Raw genomic sequence first — 27,140 nt, forward strand, 5'->3', positions numbered from 1 at the left:
CACTTTCCTAGCGTCAACGATGAGGTCATTCATATTACAGACGTTATTCTTTCAGCTGCGGAATATTCAATACCTCGCACCTCCGAATTGCCCGGCGCCCCCCAGTTCCTTAGTGGAACGAGGCATGCCGTGACGCAATACGTGAGCGGCGACGTGCCACCATCCTACTTTGGCCAACTGTATCCGCTATAAGCAGTTCCGTGCGCGATACCGTCGCGTCATCCGCGATAGCAAGAAGGCAAGCTGGGACTTCTTTACTAGCTCATTTAACACCTTCACTCCCTCCTCGGAAGTTTGGAGTCGGATTCGACGGTTATCTGGCGCGCCTTGTTTCTCCCCAGTCTCTGGGCTCACTCTCGCGCATGATACATTAGTGGACCCCGTCGCCATTTCTAACTCATTGGGTCAACACTTTGCTGAGATTTCGAGCTCTTCAAATTACCCGCCAGCGTTTCTCCCGATGAAACGCGCTGCGGAAATGTAACCTCTTGCCTTCTCCTCTCAAAATCGCGAAAGCTACAACACTTTTCTCCATGCGGGAACTCCAACATGCACTCTCTTCTTCTCGCTATTCCGCCCCAGGACCGGATGGTATCCACATCAAAATGTTGCTGCATTTACCATACCATAGTCTGCGTTACCTCCTTCGCCTTTATAATCGAATTTGGACCGACATTACTTTTCCCAGACGGTGGTGGGAGGCTATCGTCGTTCCTGTTCCGAAACCTGGAAAAGACAAACATCTCCCCTCTAGCTATCGCCCCATTTCTCTCACGAGTAGTGTATGTAAGGTTTTGGAGCGTCTGGTGAATTGCCGTTTAGCTTGGTGGCTGGAGTCCCGCAGTCTTTTAACACCTGCCCAATGCGGATTCCGAAAGCATCGTTCTGCAGTTGACCATCTTGTTGCTCTCTCCACTTATATCATGAACGATTTTCTCCGGAAACGCCAAACGGTAGCAATATTTTTTGATGTGGAGAGAGCATACGATACCTGTTTGAGGACAAGCATCCTCCGCACACTGTTCTCTTGGGGCTTTCGAGGTCGGCTGCCCCCTTTATCTTCGCGAATTTATGGCAGAGCGCACATTTAGAGTGTGGGTACTTTCTCCCAAGAAAACGGAGTACCCCAGGGCTCTGTGCTAAGTGTTGTACTGTTTGCCATTACCATAAATCCCATTATGGATTGTCTCCTTCCTGATGTCTTGGGCTCCCTCTTTGTGGACGATTTTGCGATCTACTACAGCTCTCAACGGACTAGCCTTCTTGAACGACGTCTTCAAGGATGTCTCGATCGCCTCCACTCTTGGAGCATCGAAACCGGTTTCCGCTTTCCTCCTAGTAAGACCGTTTGTGTTAATTTTTGGCGTCGTACGGAGTTTCTTCCACCTTCCTTACATCTAGGACCTGTGACCCTTCCGTTTTCGGACGTCGCTAAGTTCTTGGATCTTATGTTTGACAGAAAACTGTGCCGGTCCTCCCACGTTTCCTATCTTTCGGCTCACTGTCTGTGATCCCTCAACACCCTCCATGTCCTGAATGGTACCTCCTGTGGAGCGGATCGAGTGGTCCTCCTCCGCCTCTATCGCGCCTTAGTGCGCTCGAAATTGGACTATGGAAGCATAGTTAACTCCTCTGCTCGGCCACCTATTCGTCGTCGTCTCGACTCTATCCACCACAGTGGATTACGTTTAGTGTCTGGAGCTTTTTACACCAGCCCTGTGGAAAGCCTTTATGCTGAGACTGCTGAACCTCCGCTGTCCAATTGGGGAGCTGTCCTTCTGAGTCGTTACGCTAGCCATCTGTCTTCCATGCCTGCAAATCCAGCTTATGACATTTTTTTCGACGCCTCCTTGGATTTAGGGTATGCAGGCCGCCCTTCCTCCCTACTACCACCGGGAGTCCGCTTCCGTCAACTGCTCCATTCTCTTTCCTTCCGCTTTCCTAAAACTTTCTTGATAACTTGGGATACAGCACCGCCTTGGCTCCGTCCCCGGATTTGCCTGCTCCGTGACCTTTGTCAGTTTCCCAAGGATGGTACCCCTTCACTTCTTTATCGTCGGTCATTTGCTGCTCTCTGCGCACAAATGAAGGATGCGACATTTATTTATACTGATGACTCAAAAACATCGTTTGTTGGGAGTGCCTATATTGTTGGCGACACCCCAAATCGATTTCGGCTTCCCGGTTTATACTGCAGAGCTTTACACTGTTCTCCAGGCTGTCCAATACATCCGTCGCCATCAGCGGATACAGTGTTATCTGTTCAGATTCTCTCAGCTCTCTCCTCAGTCTCTACACTGGTCCACTGGATTCAGGGCTGCCTCCACTTGGGGGCGTCTCTGTGGCGTTCCTCTGGATCCCAGGACACGTTGGTATCTGTGGAAATGAGGCGGCCGATATAGCGGCCAAGGCAGGAGTCTCTCTTCTTCGGCCAGCTATTGGCACGATTCCTTTCGCCGATCTACTGAGTGTTTTATGTCGTCGTGTTGCTTTTTTATGGCACGCACATTGGTCGACACTTCCCAATAATAAATTGCGGGACGTGAAAGCTCTTCCCTGTGCTTGGACCTCTTCCTCCCGAACGCGTCGTCGGGAGGAGGTAATTTTAACTAGACTCCGGATATGGCACTCTTTTTAGCCATCGACATATTTTAAGTGGCGATCCTTCCCCACTCTATCCCCATTGCTCTCAGCTGTGGACGGTAAGACACCTTTTACTTGAGTGCCCCTAATTTACTCCGTTACGCGCCCGTCTACAGCTGTCGCCTGATATATCTTCCATTTTAGCAGATGACACGCGCTCAGCCGATCGTGTTCTCGAGTTTATTAGTGCCAGTGAGATGACGTCATTTATTTGAAACTCTTTTTGGGGACAACCAACCCCCTTCTATAGTGGTTTTTAAAGCTTTCCTTCTGTTTTTAGTTTCTCCATTTTTTTTGTTCCCACTGCTGCTTTTTTTTACCTTTTCCTAAGTCACAGACCGGGCGCTAATGACCGTAGCTGTTTTGCGCCCTAAAACCATAACAGATCCGAATCCCGAGCGTTTCGAAGAATATAGAAAGCTATGGAACAGAGTGAAACAATGCATTCGCAATGCTAAAATCAGGCACGCTCGCTCCCTTGTATGCAGCGATCTGACGCCCACGACTCTATGGAAGAATCTCCGTAGCTTGGGGGTCGGAAAGGCAAAATCGGAAACTGCTTTTCATGTCTCAGCTAACGAATTAAATGAATTCTTCTCTGCACCTCTGAATACCCATGGCTGATAATTACCCTCCACAAGAATCCCCTAACTGGATAAATAACAACGATACCTTCCATCTAAAACACACAACAGTAAATACGGCAAGAGAAGCAATAATGAGAATCTCTTCTGACGCGATAGGCAATGACAGAATCAGTATAACCATGATTAAGAATGTTGCCGATATCTTAGTACCTGTCTTAACTGACATATTTAATTTTTCCCTCGTGAACAGAATATACCCCACTGCATGGAAAAGCAGCATAATTCGACCCATCCCTAAGATCGAAAACCCGCAACTGCCTAGTGACTACCGATCAATTAGCATACTGCCAGCTGTTTCCAAAGCACTTGAATATACTGTTCGTGATCAAATAACTGAATACCTGCATGAATTCAGCCTATATGACAAATTTCAATCCAGTTTCTGTAAACATCACTGCACAAACACTGCTTTAATTAAAGTAACTGATAACCTGAAATATGCCACAGACAGCCGAAAGGCAACAACATTGACGCTACTAGACTTCAGCAAACCTTTTGACACTTATCTTTGACATATTGCTAAGAAAAATGCAACAGCTTAATTTCTTAGATAGTGAGATGAGATGGTTTGAAAGTTACTAAAGACAGCAATGTGTTGTCTGCGTAAATGAAAAATCTTCCTGGAAACATGTATCCTCGAAGTGCCACAAGGATCAGTCTTACAACCACTTTTGTTTTCTTTATATGTCAACGATATTTCGTCGGTTCTGTCCTGTAAATATCATTTCTACGCCGACGACCTCCAGCTCTACCCAAGCGTCAGACCTGCAGATATAAACACTGCAATCGCTCAGATGAATGATGATCTGTCTTCAGTAGTGACATGGACGAATAACCTGGAGCTTAAACTAAATGCAAAAAAGACAAGTAGTTCAGATTTACGCGAACGGCTGGCTCCTATTCTGCTCGACAGTATTCAAAAACCATATCAGAAAACAGTTAAGAACTTGGGTGTAACTTCGGATGAGCATCTCAACTGGGTGGAGAATACAGTCACAGCGTGCCGGAAGACGTCCGCTTGTCTCTATGCTCTCAAAAAGTTTCGGAACTTATTTCCACAGGACTTGAAACGGCAGCTCGTGCAAGTACTCGTTCCACCGAACCTCCACTATTGTAATGTAATTCAACAAGACATGAGTAGTGAAAACAAAAGACGGCTAGAGCTAACCATGAATGCCTGTGTGCGTTACACCTGCAACATTCGCCTATATGATCATGTTAGTGCTTCATAATCCCAGCTAGGTTGGCTGCGGCCAGACAAATTGCGTGACTACCACATTTTGTCTACTTCAGACTACTCGTCGCGCAAGCCCCTCAGTACCTTGCTTTAGAGATTAAACACCTTTCATGCCATCATAATCGAAACACGAGGTCACTCTTATTTGGATTCCTAACTGTGCCCACTAACAAAACAAAAACTTTTTGAAAACTGCCTCTCAGTGGCAGCAGTCGGCCTCTAGAACAAACTGCCCCTTACTTTCCTCAAAATTCAATCCCCTGCTGCTTTTAAGAAGTTGAAGCATTTCCTACTATCATCCAAATAAAGTTTTCCAAAAAATTAATGTAAAAGGCCAATTCTCTCCTCTGTCGAATAGCGAAGCTAGTGTCTCCTATCTTGCTCCTTTTTCTTCTTCCTCTTCATGTATCTCTATTAGCCACGCAATCTTCTTTTCCTTTATATTTCCTTGATTATGTTTCATCATGTCTATTCTCCTCCCTTCACCATCAGTCTCCCTCATACTACCTGCTGCTAGCATTCCTATCTAAAATCTGTCTCGTATAATTATAACAGTACTTTCATCTATGAATATAAACTCTATATCTATGTATTTTTCCAAGCGTGCCTTTGTAATTGTTTTTTACTTTTTGTACTAGATGTAATCTAACATGCCTACTAAAACAAATGAATGTATAATAAGTAGAATGCCTGGTTAGAGAGGGCCTGATGGCCCTAATCTTGCCAGGTTAAATAAATCAATAAATATTTCGAATGCATATATTTAAGACATACGAATATGAAACTTCACACTCACAGACTTTTCAAGTTCAGATTACAGATGTTCAATACGTTCTCAATCAGCGACACGTACAGTATCACATCGATAGTCAAATTCCCGCCATACTCGGGCAAGCATGTTGTTCCTCACTGATGTTATGACAGTACGGACCCGGTTCTTCAACTCTTCCAGATTATGTTGAGTGGTGGTACAGGAACGTTCTCTTTAGCGAAGGCCCACAGGAAGAAGTCAGATGGTGTCAAATTCGGTGACTGTGGAGCCCAGCTGAGACATACTAAGTTGGTTTGGGGTTGTTTTGAAGGAGGAGACCAGACAGCAAGGTCATGGGTATCATCGGATTAGGAAGGAAGTCGGAAGTCGGCCGTGCCAAGGAACCATCCCGCCATTTGCCTGGAGCGATGTTAGGGAAATCGCGGAAAACCTAAATCAGGATAGCCGGAAGCGGGATTGAACCGTCGTTCTCCCGAATGCGGATCCAGCGTGCTAGCCACTGCGCCACCTCGCTCGGTCATCCTAAGTCGCCAGCTCCTTGACGACCAATCCAACGGTTCGGTAGAGTTTCATTCAGATATTCACGCATTTGGCGACTCCAGTGAGGGGGGTGCCTTGTTTTGTTGAAAAAAGAGTCTGAGGATCAATTTGGTACCTCAACCTGAAACGTCTTTGCACTGTAATCACTGAATGAACTTCGCAAACTCGAGAACACAATACGATTTTTGCAGCGGAGTAGCCATTTTAAGCATATGACGGTTGCCAAGAAAAACAGTCAACTGACATCTAGCGGTTATTAATATAAGCTAGATCATGTATTCGTTTCTCCAATAGCAGAGGCGCAGCGATCGATAGTTTGGACAAAATAATACTTTGCAATACGTATATTCTTTTCGAAACACCTCTACGCCTTTTTCCAAAACTTTCGCACAGGAACATCGCGCTATAGTTCCTCGTTTAAATATTCGCATGAATAACAAAATGACACATCGAAATCGGCGACGAAGGGGTAGAAAAGCAACAGAAATCGATCAACAGAGAAGGCCATTGGACCTGACAGGACACCAGTTCTACACACAGATGCAAAGATATATAGGTTATTTTTTTTATGACGTCGGTCTATTGTAGAATTTTGGGACATGTTTTACCCTCGCATATAGAAGCATTTCTGTAGACTGAAAATCCCCTCTGTGACGTGCTTTGATTACAGAATACTCACGCCCTGAAGGTTTCGCAACCAATTTTACAGAAACTACTTGGTAAAAAGAAAATCATTTTTGCCTTACTCATAGCTTTACACTGAAGCGCCGAAGAAACTGATACAGGCATCCGTATTCAAATACAGAGATTTGCAAACAGGCAGAATACGGTGCTGATATGTGGAAATCTTTCTGTGTAGTAAAGCAAGCGGTCACAGTAATCGCTGTATCTGCCTCACTGCTACATCTCTGTATCCTGCATATTTGTGCTTCACTTTGTTACTAAATACACTACTGGCCATTAAAATTGCTACACCACGAAGATGACGTCCTACAGACGCGAAATTTAACCAACAGGAAGAAGATGCTGTGATATGCAAATGATTAGCTTTTCAGAGCATCCACACAAGGTTGGCGCCGGTGGCGACACCTACAACGTCGTGACATGAGGAAAGTTTCCAACCGATTTCTTATACACAAACAGCAGTTGACCGGCGTTGCCTGGTGAAACGTTGTTGGGATGCCTCGTGTAAGGAGGAGAAATGCATACCTCCACGTTTCCGACTTCGATAAAGGTCGGATTGTAGCCTATCGCCCGGGTTCCCGGGTTCGATTCCCGGCGGGGTCAGGGATTTTCTCTGCCTCGTGATGGCTGGGTGTTGTGTGCTGTCCTTAGGTTAGTTAGGTTTAAGTAGTTCTAAGTTCTAGGGGACTTATGACCACAGCAGTTGAGTCCCATAGTGCTCAGAGCCATTTTGTAGCCTATCGCGATTGTGGTTTATCGTATCGCGACATTGCTGCTCGCGTCGGTCGAGATCCAATGACTGTTAGCAGACTATTGAATCGGTGGGTTCACGAGGGTAATACGGAACGCCGTGATGGATCCCAACGGCCTCGCATCACTAGCAGTCGAGATGACAGGCGTCTTATCCGCATGACTGTCACGGATCGTGCAGCCACGTCTCGATCCCTGAGTCAACAGATCGAGACGTTTGCAAGACAACCATCTGCACGAACAGTTCGACGACGTATGCAGCAGCATGGACTATCAGGTCGGAGACCATGGCTGCGGTTACCCTTGATGCTGCATCAGACAGGAGCGCCTGCGATGGTGTATTCAACGATGAACCTGGGTGCATGAATGGCAAAACGTCATTTTTTCAGATGAGTCCAGGTTCTGTTTACAGCATCATGATGGTAGCATTCGTGTTTGACGACATCGCGGTGAACGCACATTGGAAGCGTGTATTCGTCATCGCCATACTGGCGTATCACCCAGCGTGATGGTATGGGGTGCCAATGGCTACACGTCTCGGTCACCTCTTGTTTGCACTGACGGCTCTTTGAACAGTGGACGTTACATTTCAGATGTGTTACTACCCGTGGCTCTACCCCTAGTTTGATCCCAGTGAAACCTTACATTTCAGCAGGATAATGCACGACCTCACGTTGTAGGTCCTGTACGGGCCTTTCTGGATACAGAAAATGTTCCACTGCTGCCCTGGCCAGCACATTCTCCAGGTCATTCACCAATGGAAAACGTCTAGTCAATGGTGCCCGTGCAACTGGCTCGTCGCAATACGCCAGTCACTACTCTTGATGAACTGTGGTATCGTGTTGAAGCTGCATGGGCAGCTGCACCACACGCCATCCAAGCCCTGTTTGGCTGAATGCCCAGGTGTTTCAAGGCCATTATTACGGCCAGAGGTGGTTGTTCTGGGTACTGATTTCTCAGGATCTATGCACCCAAAATATGTGAAAATGTAATCACGTGAGAGTTCTAGTATAATATATTTGTCCAATGAATACCCGTTTACTATCTGCATTTATTCTTGCTGTAGCAATTTTAATGGCCAGTAGTATATATGCAATATGGATGATACACAGTGCATGTCATGCTTCGGTACATTAGCTTTTCTGGCAAAGTGGCCATGGCATATGCCTTACTTCCATCCTCGATGGAAAGACATCAGAGCTGTCTGTCTTTCAATTAGGGCACTGCCAATAACTTACTAAATCCCATCTGTTACCATTGCTGTTCAGTCTCTGACAACCTGACCACTGAAGATTTGTGATCTAACATTCCTTCGTCAGCTTGATAAACCTCCTGCGAGTCTAGAAGTCAATAAAACTCCTATATCATCATGTAGTTTCCATCTAGATATAAATATTTACGATGTTCTTTGTGCTATTTCAGTCAGTGGAAACCTTTCCTTTGAGGTGACATTCCTTGCACCCTTATACCCTACCGACTATTTCGAATTATTACAACCTGTACCATACTTCACTGTCTTTGTTCACTTTAGTTTAACACAAAAATTCACATTTGCAACAAGCAACTTATTATTGTATGTGCTTTCTTCTAAATAAAGTATTTCCTTAACACATTACACACAAATATATTTATCTAGAAGACTCCAAACTCATACTACACATGGTGTTGTCAAATGACATATTACGTTGGAAAATTTTGTTATTATCTGCGCATTTTTCAACCGCTCTTTATGATCTGCATCAGATCCTTGTCATTATTCTTGACCACCACGTTATTCACTGCCTCATATTTAATACATTATTGGGCATTAGTTGTTAATCGCATACCCAGGGTTCGGTTCTGGAGCAGCGCTTAGCCTTTTACTGTCTTCTTCCCGCGCTGTGTCCTCTTCCATGTAACGTAGCGTAGAACCCACATTTAATGGCACAGATGTCTATGATTTTAATAATCATAAAATATGGAATTGTTTTGATAAAAAAAATTTTAATTCACTAAAAGTGCAATTGTTTTGTTTACCTGATGGCAGGTTAATGACCTCTGTGATTACCATCCCCGTTTCTACCCACGCCGTGTTTAGTTTCTCGCCTTTATAACAAAGATAGAATTTGGAAGGGGCTTGTTCTTCCAGATAGCCTCAACTTCACCTCTCAGGTTTCATTTGCGCTATTTTTTCTGTGCAATTATCAATCAAGTATGCTCCGGATTGAGACTCTGTAAGCCTGCTAATGGGCTAGGGTCCCCCACAAAGGCAAAAGGGCAGGCAGAGAATTTGACATGCTGGAGGTAAATCTATACGTTAGTCTCGCCTCACGCCTGTCAGACTGGTGCTGCATCCCTCAGGGGCGGAGAAGCGGTGAATGTATACATTGGTCACGCTGGGCGTGGCAGAACTTCCTTTCTGCTAGCCAGAGGAGGATGTCGACCAGGGATAAAATGGTGTGCGTGATGCCATGACGATGTGGGCAGAACACTAGCCCACCTGACAGAAGAGTGCAAGGTTTTTTTACACCTACCACGCCAGCAAGATGACTTTCCTGCTGGAAACCGTGAAATTCACTTTGATTACCTCCGCAATTGCTCAGTAGTAATCGTAGAGCTGCCTCATTTTTCTGGACAAAGCTCCAACTGGCTTACTTCCTGTTGCATTGGTGGTGGTGGTGGTGGTGGTGGTGGTGGTGGTGGTGGTGTTGTGTGTGTAAGCTGATTATACTGGTGCTGAAAAAGCGCTCTCTCAGATTGGCTGAAGGCGCTCCTGGGGCAGTCCTCATGGAACTGCAGTGTTCTGCCGTGGCAGATAGGCAGATGGGCGTGGTGCTCCGAGTAAGAGAGTTCTGTAGTTAAACGAACATGGTGTGTCGAGCTTGGAAGCTTGTTAACGCATGGGTGTGAGGCGCCTAATGACAGTCTGATTCAGATAGGCGCAGAATCCTGCGTTGTTTACATCTGGGCCTAGTGAGCAAGCGTAGCCATCAGCACTAATAAGACAAATAGCAGGTCTTTGCCGCAGCATAATTTATTGCAGATGGCTGTGTCTTTTGGTAATATTTGCAGACTTGCAGTTAGCGAAAGTAGAATGTTAGTTAACTGTCTGTGGAGAGCCCATTTCCACCGGTTTTCAGATGAACAGAGTGTTATTGTTAGGGCATTTTCTCGATGCACAATCATCCAACTTCTGAATTCTATTCGCAGCCAGAGTAAGTTATCCAAAATTTCTATGCATGGAAAGTATGAAGATTCATTTCCAGTCCTATCCTACCTTTACTAACGACAGTTTGTGATGTTTATGTGCCGAGTTTTTCACTTACTGTATTTTTATGTTGTGCATTCTTATTATTATTATTATTCGTTACAGTCAACTTTGGACTACGCTAAGCATCAGTCATTTCTTGTGCTTTTTCTTGCGTTCTTCCCAGTACTTCTTCTTTTTTTCTGAGTGGGCTTCTTTACGTTCTTGCGACCAGGTTGTTCCCGTCTTCTTTGATTGCGTTCGGTCTTTGAATCCCTGTATTTTGTTGATGGCATTCCTATATTCCATTCTGTTGTAAACTGTCTCTGGTATAATGTTCATTTCTGCAATGTCTTCTTTTACTTCTTTCAGCCAGTTAATTTGTGTCTTTCTGCTTTCCATGCATTCCAGGATTTTCTTTGCCGTTCTTTCTGGTGCCATTCTTTTGACATGCCCATAGAAACTCAGTCTTCTCTTTTTAAAGGATGTTGTCAGTTTTTCAATTTTCTCGTATAACTCTTTATTGGATCGCAATTTATATTCTTGTCCATCCTTTTTAGGTCCTAAGATCTTTCTCAGTATTTTTCTCTCTTTTATTTCCAATTTCTCCAACAGACGTTTTCTGTTCAGTGGGATGCATTCAATCGCATACAAACTTTCTGGTTTTATTACCGCATTGTAGTGCCTGAGCTTGGCATTGATGGAGATCGACTTTTTATTGTATACATTTCGGCATAGCTGGTATGCCGTTTCCATCTTTATTGCTCTTTCCTGTAGTGAAACATTTGGTAACCCTGTCGGTGTAATCCATTCCCCTAGATACTTAAATTTATGAACTCTCTTAATTATTCCATATTTAGTTTGCAATGTCTGTGTTGGGTCTGTTTTGTCCTGTATCATCAGTTCTGTCTTTTCATACGATATTTGTAGACCTGTCTTCTCAGCGATCTCATGCAGCATTTCTATCTGAATCTTTGCTGTTTCGATGTCATCCGCCAATATTGCCATGTCATCAGCAAATGCCAGACATTCAATTTTTGTTTTATTTCTTCCTAACGTTATCCCATTTTTCACTCCAGCTTCTGCCATCTTCTTTCTCCATTCCCTGACCACTTTTTCAAGGACAATGTTAAACAACAGTGGGGAGAGCCCATCCCCTTGTCTAACACCTGTTCCAATTACAAACGGTTGTGACAATCTACCCAAAAACTTCACTTGCGATTTTGTTCCCGTAAGGGTTTCCTGGATTAGACTTCTGCTTTTATCATCAATCCCAAATTCTTCTAATGTGTTAATCAGAGTTGGTCTATCAATAGAATCATATGCTTTTTTGAAGTCTATGAATGTAATTACTAGATTTTTCGATGTGCGTGCGCGAAGTTGTATTATGGAGAGTAGACTGAATATCTGTTCACTGCATGATCTTCCTTTTCTAAACCCAGCCTGATATTCACCCAGTTCTTTCTCTACCTGATTTTCAATCCTGTTTTGTAGTGCCTTGGATAGGATCTTATAGGCCACTGATAACAATGAGATACCTCTGTAGTTATTTGCATTTGTCTTGGCACCCTTCTTATGTAATGGATGAATCAATGCTGTCTTCCATTCCTCCGGAATCTTCTCTGTATTCCAAATCTCTTCAAACAGCGCCTCGAAATTATTTATTAAGTTTTCTCCTGCGTATTTCAGTAGTTCCGCGACTAACGAATCTTTACCAGATGCTTTATTGTTTTTCAATCCTTTCAAGATCTCTTTAATTTCTTCTTTATTAGGTGGTTCAGAGTCTGGTAGCTTATTCTTAGGCTTCTCAAATGTCAAGGTTTCATCAGGTCTTTTGCAGGTTAGCAGCGTTTCAAAGTAGTTCGCTAGGTGTTGGCAATTTTGTTCCACGCTGGTGATCAGATTTCCTTTTTCATCTTTGAAGCAGAGTGTCGGTGGTTTATATCTTGTTATTGTAGTTCTGAATGTTAGAAAGAAATTGCGTGTATTGTTCTTAGAAAATTCATCTTGTATTTTCTGTATTTGTTGTGTGTCATATTTCCTTCGTTCACTTTTAATGATTTTCGTCGTTTCACGTCTTTGCGTTTTGAACTGCTCCCAGTCAGTTGGCCTTTTGGTTGAGTTGTATTTCTCCCAAGTTCTGGCTCTTTTCTGTAGTGCTTTCTCACAGACCTCATTCCACCAGGGATGCTTTTTCTTTTTGGTTAGTAAAATTGTTTGTTCTGCTGCGTCTCGTATTGAGGTTGCAATTTCTTCCCATTTGTGACTTTTGATTTTATCTGTCTTTTCCTTGTAGGCGTCTAAGACTTGCTGATTGAGCATTAAGTCCTGTACTCTGTATTTGGCTATTTTTGTTTCGTCACTCTTGTGACTTCTTTCTGGTGTTAATTTCATCTTAATTTTGGTCAGATAATGGTCAGAATCAAAGTTGGCCCCTTTCACCACCTGTACATCTTGAATGTCCCTTGAATTATCATAACTTATTGCCACGTGATCAATCTGGAACTCGCCAAGTAATTTGTTCGGTGATTTCCATGTTGTTTGTTTTTTGGGATTCTTCTGGAATTTAGTTGTCATAATGTTCAATTTGAATTTCTCACAAAACTCTACTAATCTCTGGCCATTCATGTTAGTTTTAGTGTGTGCTGTAAACCTCCCTGTGCTTTTTGATAATTCGTTTCTTCCAATTTGTGCATTAAAGTCTCCTAACAGAATTGTAGTGTGTTGCTCAGGGATCTTCCCTATTGTTTCTTCCAGTTCCTCCCAAAATGTCTGCACTTTGTCTGGATTTTGTTGGTTGTCTTTATTGGTGCATGGGCATTTATAAGTGTGTACTTTTTATTTTTATTTCTGAATGTTATCAATGATATTCTTGGTGATTTAGATTTAAATTCTAGTACCTTAGTAGAAAATGAGTTATGTATCACAAATGCTGTGCCATATACCCGAAGACCTTTTGTATTCTTTACTATCTGTGCTGGTTTCCCTTTATAAATCCTGTTCTGGTCTGCCTGTACTGTATCCTCATCTGGGTATCTTGTTTCTTGTATAGCCAGAACTTTTAGTTTGTGTTCATCCATTAGTTTTGTCAGTTCTTTTTGTTTACCTGTTCTCAGCATTGAGTTCACGTTCAGTGTTCCTATGAACGTTTGATGTCTGTTCCTGTGTTTAGCGTTAGGGATCCTAGGACCCTCCGACTGGTCTGTTGCGCAATGATGCTGGGCCCCCGGATCCGAATGCCCAGCTTCGGTGGTATTACCACCACGGGGAGGAAACTTTCTCATTGCACCTTCCATTTCTGATACTTGGTTAAAGCTGTTGTTTCCAGAGGTATACACCTCTTTCCACTAAGACTTAGTTCGCTACACTAAGAAGTTAATTCAGGCCGCTCCTCTGGAGTACAGACGCCTTTCGCAGCCGCTTCTCTGAAGTACAGACGCTGCTGATTGAAGATAACTCTTCCGCTCCAAAAGCCGTTGGGACATATAGTGTCTTCTTCCGCCTTCTGGACCGTTGGTTAATCTTCACCTCTTCCGCCAGTTCCGCCGTTCCGATGATCTTCATCTCCGCCTTCACTGCCGTTGAGGTCTTCACCGTTACCCTGGCAAGGGACCCTTACGAGGTACTATCACCCGGGCCAGGTGAACCAAGGTTTTTTTAACGAGGTTGTTACTCCTCCCCCTCCTCCTTTTTCAACCGGGCTTGGGACCGGCTTTGGCGGAGTTATGTTGTGCATTCTGATATTTCAAATAATAAAGACTTTCGTTACCCGGTAACTGTTTTATTTCAACAGTGAAAAGCCTTTGAATCATTACTTTCAATGGGTTTCACATTTTACTCATTGATTACCTCTACTTGTGTGAGTGCACAGCTACTGGGGGGTGCCATATCTAGTTAGTGCTATCCTTGTGTGGAGATCTCAGTAGGTTTGTACCAGGAGTTTCAGTAGCTACTAGCGCACACCACTTTGAAATCTAGCATTTACTTCTCCTAAGTGCACACGAGAAATGGCATCCACACAAAGTACCATTACACAGTACCACTGTGTGGTAAGGAAACTAGAAAATGTGTAAAGGAAATCTAAGGAGCAGCCTAGATCTAGATATCTGATCAGATGAACAGTGGCACGATATCTACTGTACTAGAAAATTGTATTATGAAGGTTAATTAGAATAGGAATGTAGGAGAAATAAGTTACTGTGATCACTTCAGTGATAGAACAATTTTCATCGGGTTTAGGAAACCAGTGTCAACAATAAAGGTATGTAATCTAAAGTCACGTGCAGAAAATTTGGTGAGAGAATAACTATGTTACAACATTGAGCAGATAATTTTATGTGCAAATCCAGATGAACACACAATGATGCAGTATTGAAATACTGTAGTTACGGAATGGACAAAGAAAGACAGTATGGGCTCTATCGTAGGAATGAGAGGGGGAAGTCTGAGAGGAACAAGAATTATATTGTTGGACAATCAAAACAGAACTGTCACAGGAGACTGCCTTTTCTGCCTCAGCTTCTCAGGATGTGGAACATCTTGGAAGCACTGTCAGTGTTGCCACAGCTGCCCGCTCCAGTAACCCCACACAAATGAGGTAAAACCGCGGCAATAGTAATCCAACCGTTACCAGTTCCCTGTACAGTCACTCAAAGAAAATCTGGCAACAAAACCCATCCATCTGTGCGCTCCTTGAAATAAAGAAGCCTCGTCCGTGCTCTTAGGCGATAGACTAACACTTTTACAAACCTTAAAAACAGATGGCCTAACTCTTCTCCTCCTAACAAAACGTATCCTCGGCATCGTGCGGCTGCTCGTACGGCTGTACGTGCGGCTGCTCAATGACGTCACTAGACGCGCGCAAGCTATTTATACCCTACAAGGTCGCGCGATGACGTCATACATGTAGCTCAACTGTGGCTGTTTCTACTGCCGATTTACTGTTCAGACTTTGCCTTCGGTATTTCCTTTTCTATAGGGGGAACGGGGACAATTTTGTTTGTAGCATTTGCGCCCTAATTCCTCATTTAGATGTTGGATGCTTTCAAATTTCTATATATTCCTACACTTTTTCCCCATCTAGTTCCATGAAAGTAATCATATGATTTCTTAACACACGTTCTTAATATCCTGTCCCTTCTTCTTGTCAGGGTTTTCCCCTTACCACTACTATCTCCATTAATTCTGTAGAGGTGTTCAGTTGCTTTACGTCAGGTCACCTAACTTTCAACACACATCTATGCCACCACATTCCGATCGCTTATTTCCCTTCTTTTCCTATTCCCCCCCCCCCCCAACCCATGAACTACTTCTATAAAATAGTGTTCCACTTGTGCATTCTCAGCTATTTTTCCCCCATGCCAAGGGCTATGTTCAGTACCAATAGCTTTGTTGTGCGAGGGATGTTGTCTTTGACCGTGCTTGCTTGTGTTTCTGAAAATAATCTTTGTACCTCTCTACATCTACATGGATACTCTGCAAATCACATTTAAGTGCCTGGCGGAGGGTTCATCGAACCACCTTCACAATTCTCTATTATTCCACCCTCGTATAGAGCGCGGAAAGAACGAACACCTGTATCTTTCCTTATGAGCTCTGATTTCCCTTATTTTATCGAGGTGATAGTTTCTCCCTATGTAGGTCGGTGTCTCCAAAATATTTTCGCATTTGGAGGAGAAAGTTGGTGATTGCAATATAGTGAGAAGTTTCCGTCGCAACGAAAAACGCCTTTCTTTTATATCCAGCCCAAATCCTGCATCCAGTGACATATTTCGCGATAGTACAAAACGTGCTGCCCTTCTTAGTACTTTCTCGATGTACTCCGTCACTTCTATCCGGTAAGGATCCCACACCGTGCAGCAGTATTCTAAGAGGACGAACAAGCGTAGTGTAGGCAGTCTGCTTAGTAGATCTGTTAAATTTTCTAAGTGTCCTGCCAATGAAACGCAGTCTTTGGTTAGCCTTCCCTACATTTTCTGTGTGTTCCTTCTAATTTAAGTTGTACATAATTGTAATTACTAGGTATTTAGTTGAATTTTCGGCCTTTATATTTGACTGATTTATCGTGTAACCGAAGTTTAACGGATTGCTTTTAGCACTCACGTGGATAACCTCACACTTTTTGTTATTTACGCTCAGCTGCCAATTTCCGCTCCATTCAGATATCTTTTCTAAATCGTTTCGTAGTTCTTGATGTTCTGATGACTTTATTACTCGATAAACGTCATCAACAAACAACTTAAGATTGCTACTCAGTTTGTCTCCCAAATCGTATATATAGATAAGGAACAGCAAAGAGCCTATAACACTACCTTGGGAACGCCAGAAATCACTTCTGTTTTACTGACTTTCTGTCGATTACTACAAACTGTGACCCCTGACAGGAAGTCGCAGGGTTCCAAGTCACAGGGTTCCAATATAAGCCGCTTGTGTGGTACAGTGTCAAAAGCCTTCTGGATATCTAGAAATACAGAATCGATCTGAAATCCCTTGTCAATAACACTCAACACTTCATGCGAATGAAGAGCTAGTCGTGTTTCACAAGATGATTTCTGCACCCATGTTGTGTGCGCGTGAAAAGACCGTTTTCTTAGAGGTAATTCATAACGTTCCCACTGCATATCGACGACTTTTGTAAGTTTACTCTCAATGCAGTAGAATTTCGTAAAGTCTTGTACTTTATGGTAGCCACTTTTGATGTGCAGTTTGTCGCTGTAGCACACAGACCATATTCAGTCGGAAACGTGCAAAGCAGGGAGTAGAATAAAGCACACACAGCCACAGGTGATGTTACGCCTTACAAATCACAATGCAGCAGTCGTGCATTGCGAGGCGAGCTGGCCAGGTGAGCTGTGCAAAGAGTTCACACTGCAGCACTTCAGCTGAAGAAGGCAGGAGTCTTTCCACACCTGAGTACAGGGATTCCCATTACCTTTTTCTCCCTCGTAAAACCTATGCTGACTTGCACTACACCATCTTGATTACACTACAAAATTTTTTAACTTGTATCGAGCAACTTGTACTGCATGAATCTGACAGATACTGGCAAATCCTGTTTCCCCCCTGCGGGTCCGGGGATTAGAATAGGCCCGAGGTATTCCTGCCTGTCGTAAGAGGCGACTAAAAGGAGTCCATCCCCCTCACGGGGGTAGTTAGCGCCTGCGTCCGGAGACGGACGGTTTCACGACCTATAATTGTGGTCTTTTTGGTTTTAAACTTCTCGTTTCTTCCTTCCTTTTGTTGGTCCCTTTCTTTGCTCTTCTCCACCTCACTGTCTTCCTTACTCTTTCCCTTGACTTCTCCTTGCCTTCTCATTGCCTTTTTCTCCTTGCCTTCTCATTGCCTTTTTCTCCTTGCCTTCTCATTGCCTTTTTCTCCTTGCCTTCTCATTGCCTTTTTCTCCTTGCCTTCTCATTGCCTTTTTCTCCTTGCCTTCTCATTGCCTTTTTCTCCTTGCCTTCTCATTGCCTTTTTCTCCTTGCCTTCTCATTGCCTTTTTCTCCTTGCCTTCTCATTGCCTTTTTCTCCTTGCCTTCTCATTGCCTTTTTCTCCTTGCCTTCTCATTGCCTTTTTCTCCTTGCCTTCTCATTGCCTTTTTCTCCTTGCCTTCTCATTGCCTTTTTCTCCTTGCCTTCTCATTGCCTTTTTCTCCTTGCCTTCTCATTGCCTTCTTCTCCTTGCCTTCTCTGGTCTCCGCCTCGGCGTTTGAGACAGTCTGTCCTCTTTCTCCCTCTCTCTCTTCTTTTTCCTCTTCTTCCTTCCTCCCTGTGCGTGTCTGAAGGCCGACCCACGCGTTCGCACGCGTAGCCGGTGGCGGGGTAACGCGTAAGTCCCCGCCCTGGGTAGACATGTAAGGCACGCGCGTACCCCCTGGTAAAGGCCAGGCCCGGGGAGGGGTGATTGCCTTAGCTGATACCTTCTGACCATGCCGATTGGTCCCTCCGTCTGTTTCTCGGGAGGTGTGACCTGAGGTGTAAACATTCACCTAAGGCGGGAGTGCCCTCTGAGAGGGTCCCCACAAGGAAGGAGCGCGCCATCGGAGACGCTGGCAATCATGGGGGATTCCTCCGCAATGGATTCTACTCCATCGCTTTCGACTTCGACCCAAAAACGGAAACGTGACCAGCCAACAGTGACAAAAGTACTACCGCCTGCCCCACAGTTCCTCGTAGTTTCTCGCACTGAGGACGGAAAGGATTTTTCCTCTGTCAACCCTTTTGTTATTCAGAAGGGCGTTGATGCCATAGCCGGATCTGTCAAATCTTGTACCAGGTTGCGTAACGGCACCTTATTACTAGAAACTGAGAATGCCTTTCAGGCACAAAAACTGCTTCGGGCCACCCTCCTGTACACGTTCCCTGTCCGGGTGGAGGCCCACCGAACTTTGAATTCGTCTCGTGGTGTAGTGTATACTAGCTCCCTCGACGGATTGACTGACGAGGAGCTTCAATCTTTCCTCGCTGAGCAGGGCGTGACGGCTGTCCATCGGGTCATGAAAAAGGTCAACAACGACCTTGTACCGACCCGGACACTCTTCTTGACCTTCGATAGTGTTAAGCTGCCATCGCGCATCAAGGCGGGCTACGAGGTTATTTCTGTTCGCCCCTATGTCCCGACACCTACGCGCTGCTACCAGTGTCAGCGTTTCAATCACACTCGACAGTCTTGTTCCAATGCGGCTAAATGTGTCACTTGTGGCAGGGATGCCCATGAGGGTGACTGTCCACCTCCGTCTCCTCATTGTGTGAACTGTCAGGGTGATCATGCCGCATCCTCCCGCGACTGTCCTGTCTATAAGGACGAACGTTGCATCCAAGAAATTCGTGTCAAAGAGAAAGTGTCCACCTCGGCTGCTCGCAAGCTATTGGCTAGTAGGAAGCCCACGCTGCTCCCAGCGGGGAAATATAGTACTGTCCTCGCCTCTCCTCGGACTACCCGGGAGGTCGCAACCCAGACATGCGATCTGACCTTCAGCACCACGGTCGTCCGTTCGGCCAGTGCTAAGATCGCGCGGTCGACGTCTCCTCTTTCTCCCATCACACCACAGACACCAGCCACTTCCTCAGCTTCTGCTAAGTCGAAGACACCGAAGTCAGATGCACGGTCCTTCAAGAAGGAACCATCCCGTGCAGACTTCCTCCGTCCCTCGACCTCCCAGCCTTCGACCGATACTTCCACCAAACGTCCTTCCAAAAAGGCGCATAGGAAGCACAGTTCTCCTTCTCCGCCACGGCGCATCTCTTCTCCTGCGCCACCCAGCGGTTGCCGCCCCAGGCCGTCCTCCGTTTCGCCTGGCCGCACCGCCGGTAGCCGTACATCTGGCCGTTCACCGGCGGAGGAAGCTCCCCCTCCCGGCCATCCTCCCGAGATGGCCGATGACCCTATAGACCCCATGGACGATGACTGTCCGCCTACTGATAGCGGCGGCAGTGCTCGCTCGAAGCCAGGCCCTAAGCGGCCTTCGAGGTGACCCCTTCTCTCATCTTCCTTTTCTTACGATGGCACTTATTCACTGGAATATTCGCAGCATTCGCTCCAACCGAGAGGACTTGAAGTTGCTGCTCCGCTTGCATCGTCCGCTCGTCGTAGCCCTCCAGGAAACGAAGCTACGCCCATGCGATCACATTGCCTTGGCACACTACACCTCTGTGCGTTTTGACCTACCCCCTATGGTAGGAATCCCAGCTCATGGAGGGGTTATGTTGCTGGTCCGGGATGATATTTACTACGATCCCATCACGTTGCACACCGGCCTGCAGGCAGTCGCCATCCGCATTACTCTCCCCACTTTTACGTTTTCCTTTTGTACCGTTTACACTCCCTCGTCATCTGCCGTTACCAGGGCAGACATGATGCAACTTATTGCTCAGCTACCTGCACCGTTTTTGTTAACTGGAGACTTCAATGCCCACCATCCCCTTTGGGGTTCTCCAGCCTCCTGCCCGAGGGGCTCCTTGTTAGCAGACCTTTTCAACCAGCTCAATCTTGTCTGCCTTAATACTGGCGCCCCTACTTTTCTTTCGGACACATCTCATACCTATTCCCATTTAGACCTCTCTATATGTACTCCCCAACTTGCACGCCGGTTTGAGTGGTATGCACTTGCTGATACATATTCGAGCGACCACTTCCCGTGTGTTATCCATCTCCTGCAGCATACTCCCTCTCCGTGCTCCTCTAGTTGGACCATCTCCAAGGCAGACTGGGGGCTCTTTTCTTCCAGGGCGACCTTTCAGGATCAAACCTTCACAAGCTGCGATCGTCAGGTCGCACACCTCACGGAAGTCATTCTCGCTGCTGCTGAATATTCCATCCCTCACCCTACTTCTTCTCCACGTCGCGTACCGGTCCCCTGGTGGACCGCAGCATGTAGAGACGCTTTACGTGCTCGTCGACGTGCTTTACGCACCTTTAAACGCCACCCTACAGTGGCGAATTGTATTAATTATAAACGATTACGTGCTCAGTGTCGTCGTATTATTAACGAAAGCAAGAAAGCCAGCTGGGCTGCTTTCACAAGCACCTTCAACAGTTTTACTCCTTCTTCTGTTGTCTGGGGTAGCCTGCGCCGGCTATCTGGCACTAAGGTCCACTCCCCAGTTTCTGGCTTGAAGGTCGCGAATGAAGTCCTTGTGGCCCCTGAGGCTGTCTCCAATGCCTTCGGCCGCTTTTTCGCCGAGGTTTCGAGCTCCGCTCATTACCACCCTGCCTTCCTCCCCCGCAAACAGGCAGAGGAGGCTAGGCCACCTGACTTTTGCTCCTCGAATTGTGAAAGTTATAATGCCCCATTCACCATGCGGGAACTCGAAACCGCACTTGGCCGATCACGGTCCTCCGCTCCAGGGCCTGATTCTATTCATATTCAGATGCTGAAGAACCTTTCTCCTGCGGGTAAAGGTTTTCTTCTTCGTACATACAACCGCATCTGGATTGAGGGACATGTTCCCGCATGCTGGCGCGAGTCTATTGTTGTCCCGATTCCTAAGCCGGGGAAGGACAAGCACTTGCCTTCCAGTTATCGACCTATCTCACTTACCAGCTGTGTCTGTAAAGTGATGGAGCGAATGGTTAACTCTCGATTGGTTTGGCTGCTTGAGTCTCGACGCCTACTTACAAATGTACAATGTGGATTTCGTAGGCGCCGCTCTGCTGTTGACCATCTGGTTACCTTGTCGACCTTCATTATGAATAACTTCTTGCGGAAGCGCCCGACCGCGGCTGTGTTCTTTGATTTGGAGAAGGCTTACGACACCTGTTGGAGGGCGGGCATTCTCCGCACCATGCATACATGGGGCCTTCGCGGTCGCCTCCCTCTTTTTATTCGTTCCTTTTTAATGGATCGACAGTTCAGGGTACGTGTGGGTTCTGTCCTGTCCGACACCTTTCGCCAGGAGAATGGGGTGCCACAGGGCTCAGTTTTGAGCGTCGCTCTGTTCGCCATCGCGATCAATCCAATAATGGATTGCCTCCCAGCTGATGTATCAGGCTCCCTTTTTGTGGACGACTTTACCATCTATTGCAGCGCGCAGCGTACACGTGTCCTGGAGTGCTGTCTTCAGCGTTCTCTTGACCGTCTTTACTCCTGGAGTGTCGCCAATGGCTTCCGTTTTTCTGCCGAGAAGACGGTCTGTATTAACTTCTGGCGCTACAAAGAGTTTCTCCCACCGTCCTTACGACTCGGTCCCGTTGCTCTCCCAATCGTGGAGACAACCAAATTTTTAGGCCTTACCTTTGACAGGAAACTTAGCTGGTCTCCACATGTGTCATATTTGGCCGCCCGTTGTACCCGTTCTTTAAATGTCCTCCGTGTTCTCAGTGGTATGTCGTGGGGAGCGGATCGAACCGTCCTACTTCGTCTATATCGGTCGATCGTCCGCTCCAAGCTGGATTATGGGAGCTTCGTATACTCCTCTGCACGGCCATCCATCTTACGCCGCCTCAACTCCATACAACATCGGGGTTTACGACTTGCGATCGGAGCATTTTATACCAGTCCCGTAGAGAGTCTTCATGCTGACGCTGGCGAATTGCCGCTCACTTACCGGCGCGATATACTGCTTTGTCGGTATGCCTATCGGCTACTGTCAATGCCCGACCATCCGTCTTATCGTTCCTTTTTTGACGACTCTCTCGACCGTCAATACGGGTTGTATGTCTCTGCCCTGCTACCCCCTGGAGTTCGCTTTCGTCGCCTCCTTCAACACCTTCATTTTTCACTCCCTGCAACCTTTCGAGTGGGCGAGAGCCACACGCCACCTTGGCTCCAGGCTCAGGTCCGCGTTCACCTTGACCTCGGCGCGCTCCCAAAAGAGGTCACCCCCGGTTCGGTCTACCACTCCCGTTTTTTGGAACTTCGTTCGAAGTTCATCAACATGACTTTCATTTATACAGATGGCTCTAAGACCAATGACGGGGTCGGGTGTTCCTTTATAGTCGGGGCACAAAGTTTCCAATACCGGCTCCATGATCATTGTTCTGTCTTCACAGCTGAGCTCTTTGCCCTCTACCAGGCTGTTCTTTACATCTGCCGCCACCGACATTCTGCTTATGTCATCTGCTCAGATTCCCTGAGCGCCATCGAGAGCCTCAGTGATCCGTACCCGGTTCACCCTTTCGTACACCGGATCCAACGCTCTCTTCAGCGGCTGGTGGACGTCGGTCCGCCAGTTAGCTTTATGTGGGTTCCTGGCCATGTCGGTATCCCTGGGAACGAAGCTGCAGATGCCGCGGCCAAGGCTGCGGTCCTCCAGCCTCGGACAGCTTCTTGTTGTGTCCCTTCGTCCGATTTTAGCAGGGTCATTTGTCGGCGCGTTGTGTCGCTGTGGCATGCCGATTGGGCTGCACTTACCAACAACAAGCTTCGGGCCTTAAAACCTCTTCCCGTGGCTTGGACGTCCTCCTCACGCCCTTCTCGGCGGGAGGAGGTCGTTTTAGCAAGGTTAAGGATTGGACACTGCCGGTTCAGCCATCGCCATCTGCTGACGGCTGCGCCGGCGCCGTTCTGCCCATGTGGGCACTTGCTGACGGTTAGACACATTTTAATGTCCTGTCCCGATCTTAACCAACTGCGCCTCGATCTTAACCTGCCTAATACTTTCGATGACATTTTAGCGGATGACCCACGAGCAGCTGCTCGTGTTCTTTGTTTTATCAATTTGACACACCTCGCTAAGGACATTTGATGAAGTTTTTTAATCCTATGCCTGTCAGTCTGTCTTTTATTGTGTTTTTCCTTTTAGTTGTTGTTGTCAACTTGTGGCTCGCGGTGCATTTTTAGAGTAGACAGGGCGCTAATGACCATTGAAGTTGTGCGCCCTAAAACCACAAACAAAAAAAAAAAAAAAAAATCCTGTTTACCAATACCTATAAAGTGACATCCACAGATCCTTATTCTTAACAAAACTTTGCACATAGCGTGGTGATGAAGCTTTCTTTCCATGACACACTCTCCATAATAAATAATCATAGCCCCCCCCCCCCCCCAGGGGGTCCACAACTCTTTTGTGTGGCGAGCATGGGGCCCCGAGCTATTGCAGCCTTCTTTCTCTCCAGGGCTGCATTTCCTTCCCCTTCCCCTCCTTTCCCCTCCTTGCTCCTTTCCTGTCGCCCTCTCCTCTCCCTATCTTGGTGTCCTTGCTTATGTTGGCCCCCACTATCCTCCTGGTTCTGTTGGTTTTACAATCCGGCTTTGTTGCGTAATCATCTCCTCCTTTTGGCATTCCTTGGTCCCCCTCTGGGGTTTGACCTCATTACACAATTTTCCCTCCGTAGTGTGAGCCATTTGGGGAAGAGCACCTTACCTAGTGTCTCCGACGTGTGCCCTCCTAGTACATTCCACCTTTTCTTTCACGTCGTTGTCTGATGCTAGGGTGCATAGCCAGCATGGTAGCCAGCCCGTGTGGTGGGGTCGCTATGCGCTTTTGGTTGAGCCCCCTGAACACACAGGGATCACACTTCTGATACCTGAGCTGTGACCACCTCATGCATGCCTTGGAGTGGTTGCTCGCCGTCCTGGAGCATCGGAACTCCCGGCAATGGCTGCTGTGCCAGACGGCCCTTACTGTGGCTGGGTGGCGCCCGTGAGGAGAGCCCCTGATCGGAGTGGGTGGTATCAGGGCGGACGCTATGCAAATGAAACGCATACGGGTCCAGAACTCTGGCCATTCTTCTGCGGCTGTCTCTCTGCGTGGAACTGCTTCTTCTTTTGCCCCTTCGGCCTTCCATGGCTACCCCCTGGGAGGAGGGTCAGGCCCGTCGGCTAGGGGTTAAACGTTTCCCCCGTTATTTAGTTTGCACCAGGACTGATGGAGATACTTTCACCAATACCAAACCTTTATTCTTTGTGGAATACAGTGAAGACAAGTTTGGCGAAGTGGACTCCCTGAGCAAGATGCGGTCGCGTTCGTTGCTGATCAAAACTGCTTCAGCTGCCCAATCTGCGGCCCTTCGTGCCTGTATCCATCTTGGCACAATTCCTGTGTCCATTACCCCCCACCAGTCTCTAAATATGGTACAAGGTGTGATTTTTCACAGGGACCTCATCCTTCAAACTGATGAGGAACTTCGGGACAATCTTGGATGACGTGGTGTTCACTTTGTTTGGCGTGTCCAGAAGGATCCTAAAGACAATCTCATTGATACTGGTGCCTTTATCCTGGCCTTTGAAGGGAATACCCTCCATGAGAAAGTTAAGATTATGGTTTATCGATGTGATGTGAAGCCGTACATCCCACCTCCTATGAGGTGTTTTAAGTGCTTGCGTTTTGGACACATGTCTTCCCGCTGTTCACAGGCCCCTCTCTGTGGTGACTGTGGACGTCCACTCCATGAGGGGAGTCCCTGTGTTCCCCCTCGTCTGCGTGTAAATTGTCATGGTAGTCATTCTCCACGTTCACCAGATTGCCCAGTATATAAGAAGGAAAAGAAGATACAGGAGTAAAAGTCCCTCGATCGTTTAACCAACACAGAGGCCCGTAAGAAATATACACGTCTTCACCCTGTGTCCATGACATCTAGTTACGCCTTGGTTACATCTTCACCCCTTCCTCCCCCTTCCTTACCGCCATCCCGGACCCCTCTCCTCCCTCCCTCCCCTGCAGCTCCCACACCTTCTCCTCTGGGCACTGCTCCCCCTCCCCAGCCGGAGAAGTGTCCCACTCCTTCGGCGTCTGCCGGTCAAGGGCGCCTCTCCCGGGATGCCCCTTCCCGGCACCTTCCAGGCCGAAGATCTGCTGCCGCGCGATGACCGCGAGAGCCGCGGTCTGTCGGCCCCCAGGTCGCCCGGTCTCTTTCTGTTCTCGATCTTGCTGCAGCTAGCTCCTTTATGCCACACAGCCCTCCTCGATCTCAGCCTGAAAAGAAGAAGACACATAAGTCCCGGGACAAAGAGCCTCTGGTGTCACCAGAGGTCCCTTCCCCGACTTCACAACCGGATTCTAACCTGTCGTTCATGGATGTCGCCCCCTCCTTGTCGGTGACGGGTGGGGATCCGGCGGTATGACTGGCTTTAGTGTGTTCAGCCCCCATTTAACTCATCGTTCTGTGGTTCTGCAATGGAATTGTAATGGATACTATCGTCACCTTCCGGAATTGAAATCCCTTTTTTCGTCTTACTCTGCAGCTTGTGTGGTTCTCCAGGAATCTCATTTTACTGATTCTCACTCACCGATCCTCCGTGGGTTCCGTGTTTTCTGTCGAAATCGGGTCGGACCCCTGCGGGCTTCTGGTGGTGTTTGTACGTTGGTCCATACAGACATTGCTAGCACGTGGATTCCTCTTCAAACTACATTGGAAGCGGTTGCTGTTAGGGTCCACCTAGACTCTGCGGTCACAGTTTGCAATCTTTATCTCCCTCCTGACAGGACTCTTACACCTGCTGCCTTAACTGCCCTTCTTCAGCAACTTCCTCCTCCCTTCCTTATCCTTGGGGATTTTAATGCTCATCATCCCTTGTGGAGCAGTGCCTTTCCATCTAGATGAGGTCTTCATATAGACCAGTTTATTGCAGACCACGACTTGTGCCTTCTTAATGATGGCTCCCCTACTCATTTCAGTGCCGGTCATGGTACCTTTTCTGCCATTGATCTTTCTCTTTCTTCTCCCTCTCTCCTCACTTCATTACACTGGTCGCCACACGACGACCTTTGTGATAGTGACCATTTCCCGTTGATTATCTCGCTCCCTTCCCGCTCCCCGATGGACAGGTTACCTCGTTGGTGTTTCCAACGCCCCGATTGGCCTCTATACACTGCGCAGGTCGTGTTTTCTCCCTCTTTGTCGGGTTGTATTGATGACGTCCTACGTGACATCTGGACCATTTCGTCGCCGGCAAGTCCCATGGTGGAGTACGGCCATTTCCATTGCCATCCGTGATCGCTGTCGAGCTTTGCAACACTTTAAGAGGCACCCATCCATAGCCAGCCTTACTACCTTTAAACGCCTCTGCACTAAAGCCCGTTATTTAATCAAACAGAGCAAGCGGATATGTTGGGAACGATTCGTTTCTTCCCTTGGTTCTACTGTCCCTCTGTCATGGGTATGGGCTACACTTCGCTCTCTCTAAGGTTGCCATCAGCAGTCCACCCTCCCAGGCCTTCACCTCCCAGATGTCCTTTGTACGGACCCATTAGTTCTTGCAGAAC

General features: G+C 46.8%; 1 protein-coding gene across 1 annotated transcript in view; it reads left to right on the top strand.

The window, feature by feature from the left end:
* The window catches only part of LOC126108290 (myotrophin-like), a 70,137-nt gene that overhangs the window by 37,788 nt on the left and 5,209 nt on the right, over nt 1-27,140 (top strand). The gene's annotated exons all lie outside the window — the stretch shown is intronic.

This window comes from Schistocerca cancellata, chromosome 11, assembly GCF_023864275.1.
Source record: "Schistocerca cancellata isolate TAMUIC-IGC-003103 chromosome 11, iqSchCanc2.1, whole genome shotgun sequence".
In the NCBI taxonomy this organism is placed as follows: Eukaryota; Metazoa; Arthropoda; class Insecta; order Orthoptera; family Acrididae; genus Schistocerca; species Schistocerca cancellata.